Source organism: Panulirus ornatus, chromosome 13, assembly GCF_036320965.1.
Source record: "Panulirus ornatus isolate Po-2019 chromosome 13, ASM3632096v1, whole genome shotgun sequence".
Taxonomy (NCBI): Eukaryota; Metazoa; Arthropoda; class Malacostraca; order Decapoda; family Palinuridae; genus Panulirus; species Panulirus ornatus.
In genome coordinates, this window is record NC_092236.1 from 14,617,309 (window position 1) to 14,625,566 (window position 8,258).

General features: G+C 40.3%; 1 long non-coding RNA gene across 2 annotated transcripts in view; it reads right to left on the reverse strand.

Annotated features, from left to right (window-relative positions):
* The window catches only part of LOC139752779 (uncharacterized), a 57,828-nt gene extending 49,879 nt beyond the window's left edge, over nucleotides 1–7,949 (reverse strand). The window contains exons 1-2 of one of the 2 annotated variants that reach the window (XR_011713583.1): nucleotides 7,789–7,948; nucleotides 6,725–6,826 (exon numbers count right to left, since the gene is read on the reverse strand). This is a non-coding gene — a long non-coding RNA (uncharacterized lncRNA). Of the gene's footprint in view, nucleotides 1–6,724; nucleotides 6,827–7,788 lie in introns of both variants that reach the window. The other variant, XR_011713584.1, reaches the window with a different exon arrangement.
* Nucleotides 7,950–8,258: the final 309 nt, after the last annotated feature.

Sequence of the window (8,258 nt, forward strand, 5' to 3'; positions counted from 1 at the left end):
TTTACAGTGTGGGGAAAAAGGCATTTTTTTTTTTCCAGGGTGAATACCACAACCTGTATTTACCAACGGCAAAAGAAATACTTCCTGCCTTTTTTTCTTTTTCGTAAGGAAAACACAGCTTGTGCCTTGTAGGATCGAATATCACACATACCTAGTAGGATGCCAATATGAAAGCACATGTATCTTCGGAGAAAAAAAAAAAAAAAGATACGAAGAAAAAAAAAGAAAAGGCAGGTGCCCTCTGCATGAATGGAAAACACAACTCGTGCCTCGTTGGAGCGAGAAAAAAAAAAACCCAAAACCCCGAGCCTAACTTGAGCTGGCTGGTGGTCATGACAATCTACCATTGCTGGGAGACTAACGCCGACACATATGGCCAATACGTAACGTGGAGTGCGGATATTAAAACCTCACCAGAGACGAAGCTTTCAATAAATTGCGCCTCCATGATTACTTAACGCTATCCTGCTGCCGAGCACGCCCCCCCCCCCGCGGGCACGAACGGTTGTGCGTGTCCCACTCTTGCTCTGTAATGAGAGTGTCTATATATTCAAATTTAGAACGTTATCTCTTGATCAGTTTTATAATCGAGAACATGGTAATGTGCTGCACCAAAATGGGGGTCAATAGATTGAGGTAAGGGTTGTAAAGACAGACGTTGGTTTTGGCTTTTATCCTTAAGAATTTGTTTATCCTTTGCGACAGGAAGACTAAAGTGGATCCTACTGACCTATTTACCTTGGGCGATTGAGAAACCCGATGATTTCTAATACACTGACGATGCAGATCACTGCAGGACTATGACAGGCGCATTCCGTATGGAGTGACTTCAATGATATTTGTATTTCTCGCAAATTTGTCGCAAATTCCATTTCTTCCCCTGAAATTTCTACCTGATATTCTTTTAATCTTTACTGTTAGTCTTCCTAACAGTACTGTACACTGATATGTATGATATCCTATACTCTATACCCTTTGCCCATTTTCTTTATCTACAGAGAGAAGCCTTCTCTAACCGACAGACTTTATGATCTACCGCGAGAGAAATATGAGCGTCTTGTCTTTGGCGAGCGAGATAAAGGCTCTTGAAAGCCGAATACATCGCGTTCCCGGGACCTCGCTGCGTCTTGTGAAAGAGTAAGACCAAGAAGATGACCACCTCGGTGATCAACTTAAATACAGGGTTTTTATAATGTGTGTGTGTGTGTGTGTGTGTGTGTGTAGTGGATGATCTTCCTCACAGGTAAGACCAAAGAATGGGTATTGCTAGTTATTCCTCTGAAAAAAGATAAGTGTAGTCATCGGAGTAATGAAGCAATCAGGAGGCATTATGAAATGAGAACAATAAACGCTTCTTACGTATATACTTGACTCTTTCCCTGTAATCCCTACAAAGATGTGATGGATATGTATCATTTATTTTTCCCTGACTCGTGTACAAGATCCTGCTTGATATGTGCGAGATCCTAGCGTAAGCTCCTCGTGACCTGGTCGTAAAGGAATCAGTGTATAAGGTTATGTGTTCGAGAGTTTCTTGTTCGATTTTATGGATTTCAGTGATCAGAGCCTTTAACATCTTTATCTTATATATATATATATATATATATATATATATATATATATATATATATATATATATATATATATATATATATGAGAGTTGGGGTGAGAGAGTATCATTAAATTTTAGGGAGAATAAAAAGATGTTCTGGAAGGAGGTAAATAAAGTGCGTAAAACAAGGGAGCAAATGGGAACTTCAGTGAAGGGCGCAAATGGGGAGGTGATAACAAGTAGTGGTGATGTGAGAAGGAGATGGAGTGAGTATTTTGAAGGTTTGTTGAATGTGTTTGATGATAGAGTGGCAGATATAGGGTGTTTTGGTCGAGGTGGTGTGCAAAGTGAGAGGGTTAGGGAAAATGATTTGGTAAACAGAGAAGAGGTAGTAAAAGCTTTGCGGAAGATGAAAGCCGGCAAGGCAGCAGGTTTGGATGGTATTGCAGTGGAATTTATTAAAAAAGGGGGTGACTATTGCTGACTGGTTGGTAAGGTTATTTAATGTATGTATGACTCACGGTGAGGTGCCTGAGGATTGGCGGAATGCGTGCATAGTGCCATTGTACAAAGGCAAAGGGGATAAGAGTGAGTGCTCAAATTACAGAGGTATAAGTTTGTTGAGTATTCCTGGTAAATTATATGGGAGGGTATTGATTGAGAGGGTGAAGGCATGTACAGAGCATCAGATTGGGGAAGAGCAGTGTGGTTTCAGAAGTGGTAGAGGATGTGTGGATCAGGTGTTTGCTTTGAAGAATGTATGTGAGAAATACTTAGAAAAGCAAATGGATTTGTATGTAGCATTTATGGATCTGGAGAAGGCATATGATAGAGTTGATAGAGATGCTGTGTGGAAGGTATTAAGAATATATGGTGTGGGAGGCAAGTTGTTAGAAGCAGTGAAAAGTTTTTATCGAGGATGTAAGGCATGTGTACGTGTAGGAAGAGAGGAAAGTGATTGGTTCTCAGTGAATGTAGGTTTGCGGCAGGGGTGTGTGATGTCTCCATGGTTGTTTAATTTGTTTATGGATGGGGTTGTTAGGGAGGTGAATGCAAGAGTTTTGGAAAGAGGGGCAAGTATGAAGTCTGTTGGGGATGAGAGAACTTGGGAAGTGAGTCAGTTGTTGTTCGCTGATGATACAGCGCTGGTGGTTGATTCATATGAGAAACTGCAGAAGCTGGTGACTGTGTTTGGTAAAGTGTGTGAAAGAAGAAAGTTAAGAGTAAATGTGAATAAGAGCAAGGTTTTTAGGTACAGTAGGGTTGAGGGTCAAGTCAATTGGGAGCTGAGTTTGAATGGAGAAAAACTGGAGGAAGTGAAGTGTTTTAGATATCTGGGAGTGGATCTGGCAGCGGATGGAACCATGGAAGCGGAAGTGGATCATAGGGTGGGGGAGGGGGCGAAAATTCTGGGAGCCTTGAAGAATGTGTGGAAGTCGAGAACATTATCTCGGAAAGCAAAAATGGGTATGTTTGAAGGAATAGTGGTTCCAACAATGTTGTATGGTTGCGAGGCGTGGGCTATGGATAGAGTTGTGCGCAGGAGGATGGATGTGCTGGAAATGAGATGTTTGAGGATAATGTGTGGTGTGAGGTGGTTTGATCGAGTAAGTAACGTAAGGGTAAGAGAGATGTGTGGAAATAAAAAGAGCGTGGTTGAGAGAGCAGAAGAGGGTGTTTTGAAATGGTTTGGGCACATGGAGAGAATGAGTGAGGAAAGATTGACCAAGAGGATATATGTGTCGGAGGTGGAGGGAACGAGGAGAAGAGGGAGACCAAATTGGAGGTGGAAAGATGGAGTGAAAAAGATTTTGTGTGATCGGGGCCTGAACATGCAGGAGGGTGAAAGGAGGGCAAGGAATAGAGTGAATTGGAGCGATGTGGTATACCGGGGTTGACGTGCTGTCAGTGGATTGAATCGGGGCATGTGAAGCGTCTGGGGTAAACCATAGAAAGCTGTGTAGGTATGTATATTTGCGTGTGTGGACGTATGTATATACATGTGTATGGGGCGGGGTTGGGCCATTTCTTTCGTCTGTTTCCTTGCGCTACCTCGCAAACGCGGGAGACAGCGACAAAGTATAATAAAAAAAATAAAAAATAATATATATATATATATATATTTTTTTTTTTTGCTTTGTAGCTGTCTCCCGCGTTTGCGAGGTAGCACAAGGAAACAGACGAAAAAATGGCCCAACCCACCCCCATACACATGTATATACATACGTCCACACACGCAAATATACATACCTACACAGCTTTCTATGGTTTACCCCAGACGCTTCACATGCCCCGATTCAATCCACTGACAGCACGTCAACCCCGGTATACCACATCGCTCCAATTCACTCTATTCCTTGCCCTCCTTTCACCCTCCTGCATGTTCAGGCCCCGATCACACAAAATCTTTTTCACTCCATCTTTCCACCTCCAATTTTGTCTCCCTCTTCTCCTCGTTCCCTCCACCTCCGACACACATATCCTCCTGGTCAATCTTTCCTCACTCATTCTCTCCATGTGCCCAAACCACTTCAAAACACCCTATATATATATATATATATATATATATATATATATATATATATATATATATATATATATATATATCTTTCTTTTCTTTTAAACTATTCGCCATTTCCCGCGTTAGCGAGGTAGCATTAAGAACAGAGGACTGGGCCTTTGACGGAATATCCTCACCTGGCCCCCTTCTCTGTTCCTTCTTCTGGAAAATTAAAAAAAAACGAGAGGGGAGGATTTCCAGCCCCCCGCTCCCTCCCCTTTTAGTCGCCTTCTACGACACGCAGGGAACACGTGGGAAGTATTCTTAATCCCCTATCCTCAGGGATATATATATATATATATATATATATATATATATATATATATATATATATATATATCCCTGGGGATAGGGGAGAAAGAATACTTCCCACGTATTCCCTGCGTGTCGTAGAAGGCAACTAAAAGGAGAGGGAGAGGGGGGCTGGAAATCCTCCCCTCTTGTTTTTTTTTTTCTTTAATTTTCCAAAAGAAGGAACAGAGAAGGGGGCCAGGTGAGGATATTCCCTCAGAGACCCAGTCCTCTGTTCTTAAATCTACCTTGCTAATGCGGGAAATGGCGAATAGTTTGAATGAAATATATATATATATATATATATATATATATATATATATATATATATATATATATATATAGCCTGCTTTACCATGACCCAAGATCCCTGGTGTGAACTACTCCTTAAGTAACCGAATTCATTCAATGTCTTTATCCTTAAACAATCTGCTAATTGAGCTTCCAACAGGACACCCACAGCAGCTAACCCCCAGCTGTCACAGCACTCCACTATTACCTAATCATGAGATGATGATGTGACCTGGGAGAGCCGAACACCGGAGCAGGTAGGAACTGTCGAGAATGTAATTGGTCCCTTTGGAGACCCGATGAAATAATGAAGAGTAAAGACGACTGACTGATTCGTGCATATGCATTAATCTTTCCATCATTAAAAGCTTTTTTTTTTTTTTTTTCTGAGCACCGATTGTGTTCAAAGCTCTCAAGGTACAGATAGAGCAGGAACTAAAGATAGTTTGACCACAGATGAGTCACTGAGTATTTTCTCTCTTCAGACCAAAGGATTTGAGGTAAAAGTGTTGCCTTGAGTATCGCTGTACTCAGGCCCTACGTAGATTGTTAACTGCAGTTATCGCCCAAGAACACAGAAAACCTCCATTATCAGCACCCATGAAAAGAATTAAAGTTCCACTTGAAAACCTTTAAAATCTCTCTGTCTTATCAAGAAGTATTTCAAGAAAATGGTTAAAAAAAGGAATGAAGAAAATTACGGAGAAAAGAATCTAGACACACACACACACAAATAAGCGAGTGACTGTATGAGAAAGTCACACACATCGGTGGACGCGGGGAGACAATGGCTGGAGTTATGCTGAAAACCAGAAATCTCAGAATGTGGCTGAAAAAAAAGCAAAAAAAAAAACGCAGAGTCGACTATGGAGAGCAGATAAACAAACTAGGTAAGGGTTTTACTGAGAGTGAAGAAAGCGCCGTAAAGGACGAAAATGAAAAGTTTATTTCTGATCCAAAGGATACCAATCTAAGATGGATGATAACGTCATAAGAACATAATGAACCTACCACAGAAAGACTTAGAGAAATGATCTGAATCTGCTCCCAGAAACGTTCATAAAAAAAGATTCGGCCACATACCACCAGAGACAAGCCATATGCACAACACTTCATAAACCGTACCAATAAAGAACACTTTTAAACTGCACGAAAAGAAAAATCTTGGAGGAAATGGAAAGATTTCTGTGGAATCACCAGACACAAGTAAAGCAAATTTCGTTTCTAAGATGAATGATCATTGTGGAAAATTTATTCCCCTCGCCTGTTTGAAATTTCGGATTCACTTAACTCGTAATCATCATTTAGTGTCTCTCAAAATTCAACTTCATTACAACCACTGTGCAAAATACTTCGGCCTCTCTACAGGGAAAAAAAAATATTTGAATCTATCAACGGAAAAAAAACTTGTATAATCAACGCAACTGAACCAGGTTTCGGGTCCAAAACTTTCAAACCACGAGTTCGAAATGCACGAGGGAATGACCTCTCCAGAGAATGTGTTGTCTAATGATATGCAAGTATCATGCAAGCATTATACAACACATGGAATAAGATAATACATGTACAAGTATTACATAAATGGAGTGATACAAGTAATACGCAAGCATAACACATGGAATAATATAAACAAGCAATATGCAAGCATTACATAAATGAAATAATCAGTTTGTGTCTTAAACAAGCAAGCCCCTTTTACTCATTCTGGAGGTCTGTGTCCAGTAATATATGAACCTCTTTCTACTAAGCTTCCACACACACACACACACACACACACACACACACAATTTTATGCCTTTGTAAATGTCATGCTGTCAAGACTTGAAATGTACACTAAGCATTGATTTCCTTGATCCACGGCTACATATTTTCAAATCAAGCAGAAATTCTCTTTTTGTTCAAACAGGAAGTGAAAACTTAGATGATCAAGTCTTGACAGGTAAAGAGGATGATGGTACAATTTTGAGCCACGCGCATGATGTGATCTGGGAGCGGAGGTACCTCCAGCTTACGCCCCGCCACAAACTTACAAGTGAGTAACTGCTGTTTTCAGCTTGAACAACGTCGCAGTCGTCGTCGTACGCGAGGGATCTTACGTAGTCAGCATCGGACACGCGATATGCTTCCAGCTCCTGAAACGACAAAAGAGTCACTTATGTTAGTATTCATAATCAATGCATTATAACAATAGTTACAAACAATATTTACTAACATTCACCAGACTGCACCTTATCCATCCTAACAACACTCATGAATGATGATCAGGTGTTCACATACGAAGCACAGAAGTTATATCAACCACGCTGCACTAAAGATCAGACCTGTCATAGCATATATAGGTTATAAACAACATGCATCTTCCACTCGACCTTAGGAGCCATGAAAAGAAAAAATGATAAGAGGGCAAGATAATATGAGGGTAACGAATGCTGGAAACATAAATGCCAGCTGGGAGAACATTACGAGACCATACCCCTACATTACTGGGTCAAACTATCGTTGTAATCACCTGCTGGTCAGTGTAGGTACGCAGTGAAGTAAGCTACGTAGAAAACGAAAATGTTGAACTATGTAGGAAAACCAGTATCTGGTTGCAGATTTATCAATAAACGTAACTACGGCACAAGACGATTAACATTATGGTAAGAAAAGAAGTTTGAAACAGTCTGACTTACATAAATAAGTAGTATGGCATGTTGGACAATTCAAAAATATCAAAATTACCCTTTCATGTTATTCTCCGCAATCCACAATACTGAGAAAGGAAGCCTGTTGACAGCATGTCTTGCTTTATAGTATATATTACACGCTATTTACAAAAGTAGTCTCAAGTGTTTTGGTTATACGGTCGGCAGGCGAATCGACACTTGCTTCGATGCGCTTCGGTCGGAGTAGATCCCTAGACCATAAGTGTAGTGGAACAGAATGAATGCTAGGCACTGAACGCTGCTTTGTAACACCCACGAGGTACTGAAGTCAGCAGAATTTCATTATCAAAATGTAAACATACTACTATTAAATAAGAAACAAGACCGTACTCGGAGAGAATTGTCCTGATAGATGAATAAACCAAACGTAATTGATTAACACAAACCTTGTATATGGTACAGATGCAAAAAGGTAATCAGAGTAATCGAAGTGAACACATGGAATATCGTCGATTATGAAGGCCTTAAGTAACACATAAACACGTCACCAAGCGTCCTCATGAGCCGTTACATGCCTCCCTCTTGAAGCAAACATGGACACTGAGTGAACCGAGGTTTTCCAAAGGGACACCCACGCATGCGCAAACTTCTCGTAAATAATATTTCTTTGGGATGATTACAAGCTTGATTTTTGACCACACGCTTGAAGGAATGATTTAATAGAAAAAATGTGAATTCAGGAAACTTAACTAACTTTCATATTAACTATCAGATTAATAAAGTAATGAGTTAATAACCAATTTGAGATCCCTTAAAATTTTGGTGCAGAATCGTACAAATAAATAAAGTCACATGTAACGTTCATATATCTAAGAAATTCAGTTGCCAATTCTTGATGAATGAGCGGCAGATTCGC